Source organism: Cryptomeria japonica, chromosome 7 (assembly GCF_030272615.1).
Source record: "Cryptomeria japonica chromosome 7, Sugi_1.0, whole genome shotgun sequence".
NCBI lineage: Eukaryota > Viridiplantae > Streptophyta > Pinopsida > Cupressales > Cupressaceae > Cryptomeria > Cryptomeria japonica.
Genome location: NC_081411.1, coordinates 348,918,869 through 348,936,141, shown reverse-complemented (window position 1 = coordinate 348,936,141; position 17,273 = coordinate 348,918,869).

Genomic DNA, 17,273 nt, shown 5'->3' with positions numbered 1-17,273 from the left:
AATAAGAATCTGCTTTAGCATTTTAGATGTGAAGTTGCAGATAGATTTTTATTACTGTTATTTTGTGAAGTGACAGAAAATCTCTTAACCAAGTGGACTTAACAGTCTTATTTGTAAAACCCTCTAGAAAGGTGACATTCTGATTGAGTGTTTGAAATCCTTTAACAAGGTCACCTCTAACAAGGTGAAGATCCTAACAGATATGAGGGAAATCCCTTAACCGGGTCACATCTAGCAATGTGTTTGTAATCTTTAACATGATTTTCTTTTAACTGAGCATACTCTAGAAGAGTATATTTCTTAGTGGGTCTGAAATCACACAATGGTTTTTCCCTATTTGGGTTTCTACGTTAAATCTGGTGTTATGAGTGATATGATGTTTATATGCTTTTGAGTTTGCATGTTTAGCAGTTTTGGTTATATTACTGAAGTATATGTTACCGAGGTTGAATCTGATGTTTTTGTGGAAGATTAAGTTTGTATGATTCACCCCCCCCTCTCATCTTATTAGCTTGGCATCTGTACTTAACATTAAGTATCAGAACTATCATGTAGCACTAATTTTCTTAACATTAGGAAGTATTTTTCTTTGTCTCCCTCCAATAGTTTCTCCATAAAGTTATCGAATTGAGAATCTTTTTTTATGTCTCTAACATGTTGTTCTATTATTTCTTCTTCAACTTGTATTTCATCTTCATGTTCCATGGTTCTATGGTCTTCAGTTATTTCCAACATTTTGATTTCCATCTATATGATCTTTCATCTCTGAGCTGTAGTTAAAATGGGCATACATGTGGCTTAGATATTGTGCTAGAATTCAATTGTCCAAAAGTTGTTTTGATAAGTGATCAACTGTCAATGTAAATGTGATAGAGTGATATGACACGGAAAGATGGTTCAAGTGTTTAAAATTTTACAAGTTTTTCGATCTTCGGTTTTGGAGTGCAATGATGATGATTTTGATTAAATCCAAGTCCAATAGGAATGATATATCCTACAATGTGGGACAAGATTGTCCTGACCAAACATTGTAGTTTCGTGATAAAGGATGATACATCCTAATGAGAAACTATGTTTTGGTTGGTCAGTTTATCAAAGAGGGTGATGATGCACTTTGAGATGTTTAGATCTTGAACTTGTTGAATGTGAATACTTGAAACTCTTGAGGTGTCTATTTCTAGAGTTTGATTTGATAGATGATAACTTGACCAAGCTAACCAAGTAGATAATCCAAGCACATAATGATAGATAGCAGGTGTTTATGCTCACTATAGACTGACCAAGAAAATATGACAGATCTGAAAAAGACATGCAAGAAGATAGTTCTGGACAAACAGAGACATAAATTCGTATGATAGATTACACAACCTAGAATGACAATTTAGGGAAGCTCATGTGACAAACCATAAATATTGCATGACAGAAGACATAAACTTGTACGAGCTTTCTCACATAACCAAACGATAAATGATGGCATAAAATTCCTTGCTAAACTGGCTCATATGACAATTCCCACTGGACAGGACGATAAAAGATAGCACAATTTTTTTTGCTAAACTGACTCGTATGACAATTCTCAGCAGACCATATGACAAAGTAGATAACTCATACAAAAAAATAACAAACTCGTACGATAGAGGACAAAATAGACAAAAATGTTTGTTTGGCCAAATTTTGATTAATGAAGTTTGAGGTTTTGCTTATGTTTTCTAGTTTTAAATGTTGGATTTTCTATTTTAGGGACGAAGACATAGAAAACACATGATATAATAAGTGACCTCAAGCACATTATGCTACCTAAGGAAGTTGGTTGAGAGAGAAAACCTTTTCATGCAAACTTAGGTACACACCCAATAACTAATCAGAATATGGCTGTTGAGTCTCACGCAATGGATTCTCAATGTCGTATTATTTGACTCCAAATGCTAATGGGGGCATGATATGGTAAGTGTCTAGGGAGAGTTACTATCTCTCTTGCACAAGGATTATCACCCTTGTGAAGGTGAATCAGGTAGCTTCTAATTTAATTAGACCTAGTAAGGGATTCGTTCAACGCATCAGGGTATAAACTCAATTAAGAGGTCTCCCAGTGTTGAAAACCAAGGTTTGATATACCAAAAGGTATGGAGGAGACCTATTTCCAAGTACTTCCATTGACTTTATTTTCATCAAATTACATTTATTTTATAATGGGTTGGAGTAATTGGCTTTAGCCATTCCCACTTGGGTCGTTCCCCTCTCCCTGACCTTAATGGCTTAGAGTTATTAGCTCCTTGGGAGGGCAGGCCCGCTAAAGATATGCACTAATGAAAGAAAAGGATGAGTCTAACTTTCTTATCACCTAGGAAAGGTGAGAGCATACTCGCCTATCATCAAAACATGTAATACATGATTGTTCATTTCCACTAGCAAAAACAAGTGTGCCTAGAAAATTTAAAGAAGACATAAAGTTTGGTTGAGTCCTCCTAGGCAACCTACAAAATAGATACATTAGTAGTCATGATGCTTGGATAAAATAAAGCTTTGACAAGCGTAATCTTCGACAATTGTCTTGCAAAAACTAGTTAGGCTGCCGAAAAACTCACAAATAGACCAAGGTTAGCATTAGTAATAATCAAATTGAAGCATGAAAACCTTAAAAATGCAACCTGCTTTGAAAACATAGAAGCAAAATTTCATACAACAATTCTCACCTAATTGTATGACAATTCTCTCTGCTCGTACGCAGACACAAAGAAACTCATACGAGGCACAAAGGGAACTCGTATGAAATTGTGAGTCAGACCTGGCCAAAAATCTGCTAAATTGGAAATTTGATGATGCTAAGAGGCCAAAAATAAGATTTTCGGCCCAACGCTGGGTGCCAAAATGTCATGCATGTGATGTGTGATACTTGCAGCTGCAACACAAACACTCAACAAATCATTACAAGAATGGTTAGAAAACAATAAGAAAATAAGGATGAACGATGACAAAGCGACCTGTTGACTCCTAAGAGATGCAAGCATAGATTTGCTCTCAGATCTGGATAAGCAATCCTAGTGACTTGACTACAACTAGATGGAGGATTTGAAATGATAATGATATTCAAAGATGAGATTGATTATGATAAATTGATCCAAGAGACTAATTAAGCTAATGATATGGATGATTAAGCTACATGATTCAACAATTATGCTAGAAAATGATCAAATTAAGTTAATGCAATTGCCTATAACAATAATGATTAAATGATATGCCTATAGGAACAATGCATAAATTGATAATGAGATGGGAACTCCCTATAATAACAATGCATAAGATGAAAATGAGATGGGATCCTTTGTGCTCCAAAATGGGGGATATTTATAGGATTTCCAAGGCTAGGGGTGAGGTGGCAAGAATCAACAGTCAAGATTGAATCTGAAGATATCAAGGGTGAAATTGGTGGAGGTTGGAGAAGAGGTTGCAGGAAGAGGAACTTGTCATCTCTATGGTGACAAGTGTCAAGGAGCTTTGCTCATAAAAGGGTAAATGTCCAAGAGAGTAAACATGTGGCCAAAGTGCCATGTGTCTCAAGAAGACAACATCCACACCATAGGAGGTTAGGATAAGGAGGTTAGAATGCTCAATATAGGATAGGGTTAGTTAAACCCAAGGTTAGGTGGAATGGGTTAGGTTAGAGGGATGGTTAGGTTAGGTAGTTAGAAGTTAGGAGGCATGTGGGTAATTTGAATTTAAAAATTCAAATAATAGGAAAAGACTAATTAATTCTCAAGAACTCATAAATTGATTTGTTTTAATTAATTAGAGGATTAGAAGAGTTTATTTAAATGGGGGGAATATTAATTAATTTGAATTGATTAATTAAAGGGGACTATGGAAATGAACCTATTAAATAAATCCTTAGATTTATTAATAAGTAGATGAAAGGGAAAATTTAATAAAATTGCTAATGAATTCAGTTAAATTAGGAAGGGGTATTAATTAAATAATTTCTTATTTAATTAATTATCTTGAGACCTTTTTTAGGTGTATACACAATCCATATAAAGCTTTCCTTAATCTACAAACCATGTTTGTATTATCTGAAAGTGAAAAACCATCAGGTTGCTCAATATAAACTTCCTCATCAATATCCCCATTAAAAAAAGCACACTTAACATTCATCTGATAAAACTTGTAGTTCTTATGGGCTGCATTGGCAAGAAATAATCTTACAGGTTCAATCCTAGCTATAGGTGCAAAAGTCTCTCCATAATCAATTCCTTCATTTTGAGAATATCCTTTACAAACCAATCTAGCCTTATTCCTTACAACTTGACCATCCTCATTCAATTTATTCCTAAAAACCCATTTAGTTCCAATAACATTCTTATTTTTAGGCTGGGGAACTAAAGTTCATGTGTTATTCTTTTCAATCTGATTTAATTCTTCTTCCATAGCTTTCAACCAATATTCATCTTTACATGATTCAATTACTGATAGTGGTTCAACTTGAGAAATTAAACATACCTCATTAGTTGTTAGTCTTCTTGTTGTCATCACTTTATTGTTATTATACTCAATGATCTGATATTTTGAATGATTCAACCTCACATACCTAGGAGTCCTCTGACTCTCTGTTCCTCTTCCCAGTTCTTAAGTTACTGTTGAATTTCCTGATACTGTTGGAGTAACTGGTTCAACACTTTGTTCCAGTAAAGGTGCTAACTTATTAGATATAATCATTTCTCCCATTGGTTCCTTCTTGTAAGCTCTGATTTGACCTCTATTTAGCTGATCCACGTTGACATTAGCACTCTCCATAATTCTTCGCAATCTCTTGTAATAACATCTATATGCTTTGCTTTCATTAGAATAACCAATAAATTTGCCTTCATGATATCTAGGATCAAATTTTCCAATGATATCATCTCTCCTAATATAACATTTACTACCAAATACTTTGAAGTACATAAATGTAAATGTATTACCAAACCATAATTCATAAGGTGTCTTACCAGTTTCTCCTTTGATATGCAATTTTTTGAATGTATAAATTGTTGTGCTCACTGCTTCTCTCCAGTAGATATGAGGTAGGCTAGCTTCCATCATCATTATTCTAGCAGCTTCCAAGATAGTTTTGTTCTTCCTTTCCACAACTCCATTCGGTTGAGGTGTTTGAGGAGAAGGAAATTTTCTCCTTATACCATGCTTCTCACAAAAGATTAAACTCACCGAATGTGAATTCTCCACCATGATCTAACCTCAAACATTTAATCTTCAATCCTATCTCAGTTTCCACTTTAGCTTTCAATATTTAAAACTTTTCAAAGGCCTCAAAATTCTCCCTTAGAAAAGTAACCCACATCATTCTAGAATAATCATCAATGGTTATCATGAAATATCTATCACCTTGAAAACTTTTAAGTCTAGCAGGGCCACATAGATCAGTATGAATAAGATACATCATTGGATTTATCTTGTATACTCATAAAAGAGGTTCTAATCTTTTTTCCCATTTGACATTCTTTACATACCGGATTATAGGGCTTCACAATCTTAGGTATATCTCTAACTACCTTAGCTCAACTGATCTTTACAATGCAATCAAAATTCACATGACATAACCTCTTATACCATAGCTAACTCTCATCAATTTGTGCAATCAAACATGTCTTCTCACCAGAATTCAAATGAAATATATTACCTTTTGTCTGTGTACCGATTGCAATGTCCAAACTAGATCTGTTAATGGTTTTGCATTTTCCATCCTTGAACTATAATTGAAATCCCTTATCCACCAATTCTCCTCCACTCAAAAGATTATGCCTTAAACCTTGAACATAATATACATTATCAGTGTTGTTCTTAGCATCTAGTGATATAGTTCCTTTTCCTTTGATCATACATGCTTTGTCATCTCCAAATCTAACCAAACCACCATCAAATTCTTGCAAAGATAAAAACTTCCCTTTATCTCCAGTCATATGATGTGAACATCCACTGTCAATTAACTATTCATAACTGTCTTCAATTTTAGCAGCAAGTGCCTTCTCTTCGGGTATGTTCTCTTCTAGTGCTAGAACATCTTCCTTGATAGCCAAGAACACCCATTCCTTTCCACTGTCGGAACCACTAACAAAGTCTTCTATCGGTTCATCATCAGAGATAGTAATACCTTCCTCATCCGCTATGTAGCATGGTTTGTCTCTATTTTTCCTATACTTGTACTTATTTTGATATCCAAGGTTAGGCTTAATAGATCTTCTAAATCTTTCTTCAAATCCTGAATTCCTTTTAGGACATCTAGATCCAAAATGACCAATCTTATTACATGCAAAACATTTAAAAGGTGATTTTCATTCATACATACTTCCTACCAGTCCTTTAGGTACTCTTCTAGCAAATAGTGCTTCAAGTTTCTAAAACATATCATCTTCTCTATTTATATAATCCAATTCCTTTTCATATAAAGCTTTCCAATCTTGCTTACCGATTGTTGATTCAGGTGCATGAAAATCAGGTTCAAACTTCACATCTCTAGAAGGTCCAAATTTTTCAAGCTTGAAAGAAGATAATTTACCAACCAGGGTATCTCTGTTGATAAAAGTATTAGCCATTGTTCTCAACTCATTAATAGTAGTAGCCTTCATCTTGTATGTCAATGGTAGGACTCTCAAGACTTTAGAAACAATTTCATCTTCACTCGGAGTTCCACCACAACATTGAATTCCCATAACAATCTGATTTACAGTTTCCATAAATGCAATAATCCTTTCATCTTCTTCCATCTTCAAGTTTTCATATCTCACCCGATAACCATCGAGTTTAGCAATATTAATAGTAGGGTCACATTCATTAAGAGTCTTTAACTTATCCCATATAGACTTTCCAGATGATTTGTCAGCTAATCCCATTATTTTCTGATTAGAAAGTACATACAAGAGGGCGTATCTTTCTCTACAATCATTCTCAAACTCCTTGTCTAGGTTTTCTGGAGGAGGTTTTTGAGATGTCGGATTATGAGGTGTAATACCATTCTATGTGATCTCCCAAATCTCCTTGCCAAGACATCTTAGACGAGTCTCCATCCAAATCTTCCATACTGTGTAATTTGTTCCATCAAGACTAGGATTATCTCTCTAAAAGATATCTCCAGATGAATAGGATGAACTTGAACTTTTAGTCACCATAGGATCTTTCTGAAGTGGTTAATCTTTTTGCAAAGAGGACCAAAGGCTTAATACCAATTGTTAGACAGTTCAAATAGTCAGAAGACAACTGAGAGGGGGGGTGAATCAATTGTCGTAGATTACCATAATATTTAGCAATTAAAACTTTAATACCGAAACTGAAAACATTAATACTGGAATTCTTTAACCAAACACCAGAATAACAGTTAAATCAATTAAGAATAAACAATAATCAGGGAATAAATACCATCCACATGACACCAATATTTATACGTGGAAAACCCTGTAAAGGAAAAAACCACGGTGGGAAGCCAACTCACAGTCAGATAATACTTCTGCAGTAATTATGTGAATTACAATTGAGGGGCCTGCACTTGTAGGAAGGCCAACAACCTAGAGCACACTTCTCATCACAAAATGATTCTCATTGACTACATAGAAATCTAGACTACAATCCACATTAGGGTATGAATTGAAAAGATAGCATCTCCTATGCTTGAGTACAATTCCAGTTAATTTCAATATGGAAGGAATAAATACTCTTACATAAACCCAACTCGATCTCAAATGATCGACCAAACCCTTTTCCTGAATGATATTACATTATTCACACATTACATATCCATTTCGCATTCCCTTGACCATAACCATGATGATCTATAATGACATATTAAATCATATATATATATATATATGAAAACCCTCGACCACACACAATCCGGTCTCCCACCAGACAATAAACCAATTACATAATAACAAAACATGTCAGCCTTCAATCAAATAAACAATATTCAACATATAAGACATCCTGAAAACACATCGAGAGGTCATATCCACACGTTACATTAAGTTGGTCCATAACCTAGATCAATTGGGACCCAATATAGGTCCACATGCTAAAGCATTGATCTCCATATAGTCTCGAACATGATCACCATCAACATCCTGAATCTCTGCCAGAAGCTACACCAACACCACTAATGAATATCAGAAAAGATCTTCATCAAAGCTTTGCTGATGAAACCCTTGTTGGAACCACAAGCCAAGCTTCCAAGAAAACATGATAGTATCCGATCACCAGACCAAAACCAACTTATTGAATAGAAAATGAGTATCATGAACAAGCCAGTTCCATAACCAGAGTATACCAGAGCATACTAGATCATGCCGGATCCAAACCAACGAGAAACCATTCAACCTACCAAGACCAAAAGGGTGTTAGTAAAGCATTCAAAATAGCTAGTGTTGACATCAATGACAAAACATCAATGCAACACATAATCACTTCCTCCAAATGGTCAACAGATTTGTGTGGCCCTACTAGGACAAGAGCCCTTAATGGAGAAAGATACTTCAAGCTTCTTATAGATGATTTTTCAAGGATGACATGGGTCACCTTCTTGCAGGACAAGTCTCAAGCCTACGGAAGTTTCAAAATTTTTAGGGATGTGGTTGAGAAGGAAAGTGGATACAAGCTCAAATGCCTAAGATTAGAATGTGGAGGTGAGTTCACATTAAATGAGTTTGAAGATTACTATGAGAGACATGGAATTAGAAGATAATTTTCAGCCCATAGGACACCACAACAAAATGGTGTTGTGGAAAGGAAGAATAGATCAGTCAAGGAGATAACAAGGACAATGTTGAATGAAGCTAATTTTCTTGATGTATACTGGAAAGAAGTAGTCCATATTTCTATATACACATTAAATAGAGTTCAATTGAGAGTGAGCAACATAATGACACCCTATGAACTATGGTATGATAGAAAAACATCAGTCAAGTATTTCAAGGTGTCTTGTAGCAAGTTCTTCATCAAAAGAGATGAAGATAGATTAGGAAGTTTTGATTTAAGAAGTGATGAAGGTATCTTCTTGGGGTACTCAACTCATAGAAAGGCCTATAAATGTTATGATTTAAGAACCCTGTCATGCACTCAAGGACAAAACATATAGAAATTACCATTTCTTGAGGGAGAAGGTAGCTGACAAGGAGATAAAGGTTGAATATGTTCCCACAAGTGAGCAAGTTGCTGACACTTTTAAAGAACCACTACCAAAGGACACATTTGAATATCTAAGATGAAAGTTGGGAGTTTTTCCACCTTCTTTCAGCACTTCAACGTATTGCTGAGGTATGTGGTTCAGGGGAAACATATTGTTTTACTATTATTTCTTCCTTGCACCTCTTGTTTGTCTCAGTAGGAGTTCTAAAAGTTTTGTCAGTAGTATTAATGTTGGTGTAAATAAATATTCATTTTGGATATTATTACACTTTACTTAAGTTAACTTAGGATAATGCATCTCTTCGTAGTTTGGATTTGAGACACTTAGGGAAGTGTGCACATAGGGATAGAGCTTATAGGAGAAATTCCACCTTTTGTGGTCTTATTTTGCTATTACACTCCACATTCGGTTGGTCATCCACCTCTTGTGGAATATTATATTATTTCTCCTACCTACCCCTAGTATTTCTTACCTACCCTTGTTTCTCATTGAGCCACATGTGATAATTGTGTGCTCGTACATCCATATGGCCTTGCCTATATAAGCAGGCCTATATTCATTGTATTGGTTAATCCAGTTGATCATTTGCATATTGATGAGAATACAGTTTGTTCTTGTCATTCTATTGTCTCTCTTTTTATGCTTTTCATTATGCCCTTGATCTTGGGAAAATCCTAAATGGTATCAGAGCCATTGGGGCTTCATTGATTGGTTTTGGAGACATCGTGGAAGGCTTCTATTTTCGGATTTGGGGATCTTCATTTTTTGGGGGCATCATACAACGATTTGGACATCACCGTTGAATCCGGGAGGCCGTTTCCATGAATTTCGACTATAAAGTCGACCTATTTTGGTGAGAAATTTTTTTTCCCCATTTTGGCTATTATCGTACGGATTTCAAAAAAATTTTAAAAATTATTTTTCGAAAAAAAAAAAAAAAGAAAATTTGGAAAAATTCAAAAAAAAAAAAATCAAAAAAAGAAAAACAAAAATTTTTTTTTTTTGGGGGTCCACAGATCGCCCCGTACCCCACAGTACCCTGCAGGTTGCAGGTTGCAGGGACGTACCTGCGTGTATCGCTGCCGCCGCCGTGCACCTCCCGCTACCGCCGTGTCCTGCCGCCGCTCTGTACCTCCCACGCCGCCTAGCCTCTATGCCGCCGGGAAATGTGCCACCCAGCCTTTGTGCCATCTAGCTCCCGTGCCGTCGGGACCCCGCCGGTCGCCGCCCACACCTCCCGGCAACGCTTCTGTCGATAGTTTTTAAACTGGTGACCCACGTCCGCCACGTGGCAGGAGGCCACTGGCCCGTGGACACATAATATCTACCACGTCAGATCTGTATGCCTCGTCTGTCTGCCACATCAGATCCGTACGCCACGTTTGCTTGCCACGGTACGTCTGCCACATCAACTTGCACAGTCAGCATGTCCATACGGTATGGACGCCACGCAGGGGGGAGATGACATTTTTGTGACGGCTAGGTGGACGTCAAATTTAAGCTCATAAATTTCTGACATCAGCACCACATCAGCAGACTTTTGAAATTTTTTGACCCCCTCTCCATTGAGTTTTTCAGTTTTGCAGTCCAACTTTGAAAGGCCATATCTTTCTCATTTTTGCTCCTTTTTTGGTGCAATTTTTTTTGAAATGGGCTAAAATTTCATGATGTTCATAGTGGTGTGGTTATTTTCTAATTTTGGTGCACAAGTGTTTCTGAATTTTTGGATTCTCTTAGCTATACCTGTCCAATCCTCAATTCTGCAACTTCAAAGGCCTCGTTTGAGTTTATACGATCTCCTTTTTAGGTGCCATTTTTTTTTAAAGTGCATGTTTTTTTGTCTACTTTCATAATCTATGATTAGATTTTAGATATTTTGAGTGGAAATTGTACTTTCAGACATTGGTCTTGTTTGGCCTATTAGGTACTTGTAAAATGCTTGGATCTTAGTTTAGGTCTCTTGCATTATCAGTCTGAGTCTCTTTTGGCCTTATTGAGGCAATTGTAAAATTGTAATCAAAAGTCCACTTTGCCATTTTTTGCAAGTGGCCCATTGTATACGCACTAATTATAAAGTGGACTTTTGATTACAATTTTTGCGATTTTTTGCAAGTGGCCCATTGTATACACACTAATTATAAAGTGCCAAATCATCACTTTTGGCGGGGTTCTTTGATTGAGTGAATTTCAGGGGGGTGTCTTGTGTGAATGTGCCTCTCTTTGTGCTCTTTCTATTTTTGTTGCAATGAGTCCTCATAAATTTCCACCTTTAACTCCACATAATTATGCATCATGGAAAATTAAAGTATGGAGTAAATTAATGGAAAAGGGTCTCACACATTACATAGATGGAACAATAGCAGCACCACTTGATCCTAAGGCTGATCCAAATGCTCAATTAGAATGGCTCACAAAGAATTGCATGCCTCTTGGAACTTTGTGCAAGTATGTCTCAGATGACCTCATCTTTCACATTGAGAAGTGTACAACAATCAAAGAGGCTTGGGATATGTTTCAGAAATTGTATCGTCAAGTTGATGAAATTAGAGGTTACAAAATTGACAATGAGCTCACCAACTTGGATCCCAAGAGTTTTGATACAATCCAAGATTATGTCACCAAAGCAAATGAGCTAAGAGCAAAGCTTAAGGATTGTGGAATTGACAAAAAGGATGCTCAGTTGATATTCAACTTGTTGGACAAGCTTGCACCAGAATATGCAGCATTTGTGTCTAGCTTCCAAACTCATCATTTGATAGTGGGGAGTTCCTATGTTATGCCTTCATTTGATGCTTTCACAGAAATGTTGATATTGGAACAATCTAAGTTGTTGAACATGGGACTTCTCAAGTCTTCAAAGTCCAAGGCTTTGGTGGCTAATAAAGGGAATCAAGGAAGTCAAGGCAAAGATTCCAAGAAGAAGAAGAAGCACTCTAAGTCTAAGCCACACCAGGAAAAAGATCAATCATCCTCTCCATCACAAGGCAATTTTTCATCCTCTTCCAAGAAGGGGACACCACCTAAGAAGGATAAACCAACTTGTGCATATTGCAAGAAGTATGGTCATGATGAGCATCGATGCCATGCAAAGCAAGTTGATGAGTTAATTAATCTTCTTAAGAAAAACAACATCAACTTGCCATTCGCCTACACAAAGAAGGATTCATCTCCTTCCTCCTCCTCACATTCTAAGGGAAAAGGGCAAGCATTTGTGGCTACAACAGGTTCTTCACAGCAATGGATACTTGACTCGGGTGCCTCATATCACATGGGTTCTACAAAGGAGTAGTTTTCTTCATTGGAGCCATCTAAGGTACCTCACATTTACATAGGTGATGATACACAAGTAGAGGTTGAGGGGAAAAGTTCAGTTGACATGGATGATGGAACATTTGAGAATGTTCTCTATGTTCCTAACTTTTCTACCAACATTCTCTCTATCTACCAAATCACTCACTATGGGAATGGGAAAAAGGTTGAGTTTACACCTGATTCAGTAGTGGTAAAGGAACTTGATGATGATGCCTTGGTAGTAGTGGGACAAGTCAATGACAACTCAAGGCTTTATTCATTCTCCCACTTTGTGCCAAGTTCACCTTCTAGGGCCTTGCTTACTCATTCAAATTCAGAAAGTAAGCTATGGCATGAGTAGTTTGGTCACCTCAACTACCGCTATCTTCAGCAGCTCAGCACTAAAGACATGGTCATAGGTCTACCTCGAATCATTTTTTCAGACGATATATGTTTAGGTTGTTCCATGGGCAAGCATATTGAAGAGAAGTTTGATAAGGGGAAAGCGTGGAGAGCTTTGGAAGTTCTTCAACTTATTCACAGTGATGTAGTAGGTCCATTTCCAGCACCTTCATTGATGACTACTCCCGCTTCACTTGGGTCTACTTTCTTATTCATAAGTGAAGTATTTGACAGATTTTAGGACTTCAAGACTCGTGTGGAGAAGCAATCAAGGAAAGTGGTCAAGATTCTTCGCACAGATAATGGAAGGGAATATGTGAACAAAAGACTTGAGGATTTTTGTACATTTGAGGGGATTGATCTTCAGTATACTGTTGCATACACTCCATAGCAGAACGGGGTTACAGAACGCAAGAATAGAACTCTCAAAGAAATGGCTAGTTGTATGATACATGCATGTTCTCTTGATCCTGCCTTTTGGGTAGAGGCTATCAATTGTGCCACACACATCCAGAATCAGGTTCCTCACAAAGCTTTGCAAGGTATTACTCCTTTTGAAGCTTGGGCTAGTAGGAAACCGATTATGAGACATTTTAGAGTCTTTGGGTGTCCAGCATGGGCTCGCATACCTCCACAGAAACGCAAGGCATTGGAACCTCAAAGTTGGCCTTGCATATTTGTTGGATATCCTGAGGGTGTTAAGGCATATAGATTGATGGATCCTGAGACATATGAGGTGCTCATTGAGAGGAGTGTTCACTTTGAGGAAAGCTCTCCTAGCTTAGCCTCTCTACCTCCTCCACCTTCTTCCATTGTGGATAGTGATGTTAGTGATTCAGATGATGAGACTCCTACAACTCCGACTCGCAGGGTTACACCTCTACCGGGTCCACTTGCAGTTGAGGAGCCTCGTTCTCCACCTCCACCTTGACCTCATTCGGCTTGACAAACACTTGAGTCCATAGGTTCTCTTGTTGGGGATCCTTCGGATACATGGAGAACTCGATCACAACATCAGGATCTTCCACATGCATTCATTGCTACCACTTCCGATCCACAGACATTTAGGGAAGCATCAGGGGTTCCTGAGTGGGACCAAACTATGGAGGAAGAGTATAGTTCCTTGATGAGGAACAACACATGGGATTTAGTCCATCTCCCTAAGGGGAGAAAGATGGTTTGATGTAAGTGGATCTATTCGACCAAGTTTGTAGTGGATGGTAGTGTGGATAAGTATAAGTCTCAACTTGTTGCGAAAGGTTTCTCTTAGGTTGCAGGTGTTGACTATACTAAGACCTTTGCACCCATAGCCAAGATGAACTCCATTCGTTTGACACTTGCTATTGTTGCAGCTCATGGTTGGGCTGTACATCAGATGGATGTGAAGAGTGCTTTTCTTCATGGTGATCTTGATGAGGAGATTTATATGGAGTAGCCACAGGGTTTCATCCAGGATACTTCCTTGGTCTGCAGACTAAGGAAATCTCTCTATGGCCTTAAGCAGGCCCCCAAGGCTTGGTACGCCAAGATGGATTCCTTTCTTCTCTCCGTAGGGTTCACCAGGTGTCATTCCGATCCGAATGTCTACATTTTGCGACAGGATGACTCTCACTTGATTCTTGTGCTCTATGTTGATGACTTGATCATTACAGGGAGTACCACATCCATCATTAGCAGGGTCAAATCTGCTTTTCATGACAGATTTGCTATGACTGACTTGGGTCTTTTGCACTATTTTCTTGGGATAGAGATTTCACAGTCACCTTCCGGGATTACACTATTGCAGCCCAAGTATGCTCTTGATCTACTTGCACGCTTTCATATGGCTGATTGTAAGCCTGCTCCGACTCCCTTTCTTTCAGGAGTCAAGCTTGAGGCTCAGTGTTCTTCTCCACCAGTTGATGCCACTTTGTGTCGTCAGCTTGTGGGTAGTCTCATCTACTTGACCCATACACACCCTGATATTTCATTTGTAGTTGGCATGGTTTCCTGCTTCATGCAAGAACCACATGAGCTTCATTGGAAAGCCACCAAATGCATCCTTCATTACATCCACGGTACACATCACTATGGGATTCACTATGCAGCAGGCACAGGACTTCACTTGGTTGGTTACGCAGACTCCGATTGGGCTGGCGATCTTGATGATTGTAAGTCTACTTCTGGTTATAGTTTTCACCTTCGTTCGGGCCCCATTTGTTGGCAGAGCAAGAAGCAACATGCTATTGCTCTATCTTCGACTGAGGCTGAGTATCGAGGTGTTGTTAACGCAGTGACTGAGACCAATTGGCTCTAGCAGATTCTCATAGAGTTTGGATTCACCACTCCACGACTGACAGTTCTACATTGCAACAATCAGAGTGCTATTGCCATCTCGAAGAACCTGGTCTAGCACTAGCGGACCAAACACATTGAGATTCATATGCACTATATCTGAGAGCTCATTCAGGAGTAGGTCATTGATTTGCAGTATTGTCCTACAGCAGAGCAAGTTGCTAACATATTCACCAAACCCTTCACCGAGAGTAAGTTCCAGTAGTTGCGAGCTCTCTTGGGGGTACGGGATGTGTCATTAGGGGGGGTCAGCTGACTTCTCCTTCCTCTCTTATGGGGGGGACTTTTTCCTCTTTGAGGTTTTGTCCTTCTTCTTTGAGAGTCTTTTGTACATTCATCTCTCTTTTGGGGGGGAGTTTTTTCCCACTGGGTTTTCTCCCTTTCTCTGTTTGTGAGAGATTGCATTGCATAGTTTTTCTTGTATTTGCATATTGTACATGGGTACCTATCATGGCCTAGTAGTCGGGACCCATCTTGCATTATTGACTTGAGTCTTCATTCAAATAAGTTGCACTTAAGGGGGGGTGTTGGTGTAAATAAATATTCATTTTGGATATTATTACACTTTACTTAAGTTAACTTAGGATAATGCATCTCTTTGTAGTTTGGATTTGAGACACTTAGGGAAGTGTGCACATAGGGATAGAGCTTGTAGGAGAAATTCCACCTTTTGTGGTCTTATTTTGCGGTTACAGTCCACATTCGGTGGGTCATCCACCTCTTGTGGAATATTATATTATTTCTCCTACCTACCCCTAGTATTTCTTACCTACCCTTGTTTCTCATTGAACCACATGTCATAATTGTGTGCTCGTACATCCATATGGCCTTGCCTATATAAGCAGGCCTATATTCATTGTATTGGTTAATCCAGTTGATCATTTGCATATTGATGAGAATACAATTTGTTCTTGTCATTCTATTGTCTCTCCTTTTATGCTTTTCATTGTGCCCTTGATCTTGGCAAAATCCTACAATTAACAATACTATTTATATTGTAATAATGGTTCATCTAATGGACTTTACAAAAAACAACTGCCAGGCATTGTCCAGATTGGACATCTTAGGGGAAGAAAGAGAAACTACCTCATGTTTATAGGTCATGTTCAGGTCCCTCTGCCATTGTTATCAAAGGGGGAGAAAGATATATACCTATTTTGACATGAAAGGGGGAGAAAGAGCTAGCTATGGGTATTTTTATTGTGTGATGACATTAATGCAAAAGGGGGAGATTGCTGGCATTATTCTCAATGATGCCAACAAGTGTTGAAAAGTAGATACCAGAGAGGTTGCAGATTGGAGTTTATAGAAATAAGGGTTGCAAGTTTTAGAATGATCATGCAGAGAAACAAGTATTGTAGTTTGTAAAGTTATCATATTGGGATAACAATACCAATCAAGTGTTGTGCAGGTGAAGTAGTTATATTGGAATAACTATACCGATGTCAAGTCGTGAGAAGTCTCTTTTGTGTCTTGTCTATTTTAATAATAATTATATTATAACATATATAATACAATTAAATGATTTTAGGATATATTGTATTTTAAAAAAAGTCATTCTTTAACTTTAAAAAATACATATAGGTGAATAATATAAATGTTGATTTTTTAAGTGTTGTTTATAGTTATTTTAATAATTATTATATATCATGTACAATATTTAATTAAGTTATTTAATTATGTATATTATATTAAGATTTTAATACATATAATTATTTTTGAAATTATATATTTTATTTTAAAAAAATTTATTCTAATTTATTTTAATAATTTATTTTTATTATTAAGTGCTATCAAAAGGGGATAGCTCCAGTACATTCAGTTCCTCAGAATTACATAGAGAGATTAAGTAATATAGAAGTTTTTTAAACACTATTCTAGATAATGGATAATGACAAACAGTCTTTCTCCAATATCAACCACATGGACTGCCAAAGCCGCATTGAGCCAATTGTCTATATAATATAGTAGTCTCCTAAAAGGCCCCAGGTCACGATTCATGACTCCCACACGATACACATCTCAGGCCTCAGCAATGAAGTTCCTCTTCCTCTCCCTTTCAATCCTTGCCTCCATAGACTCC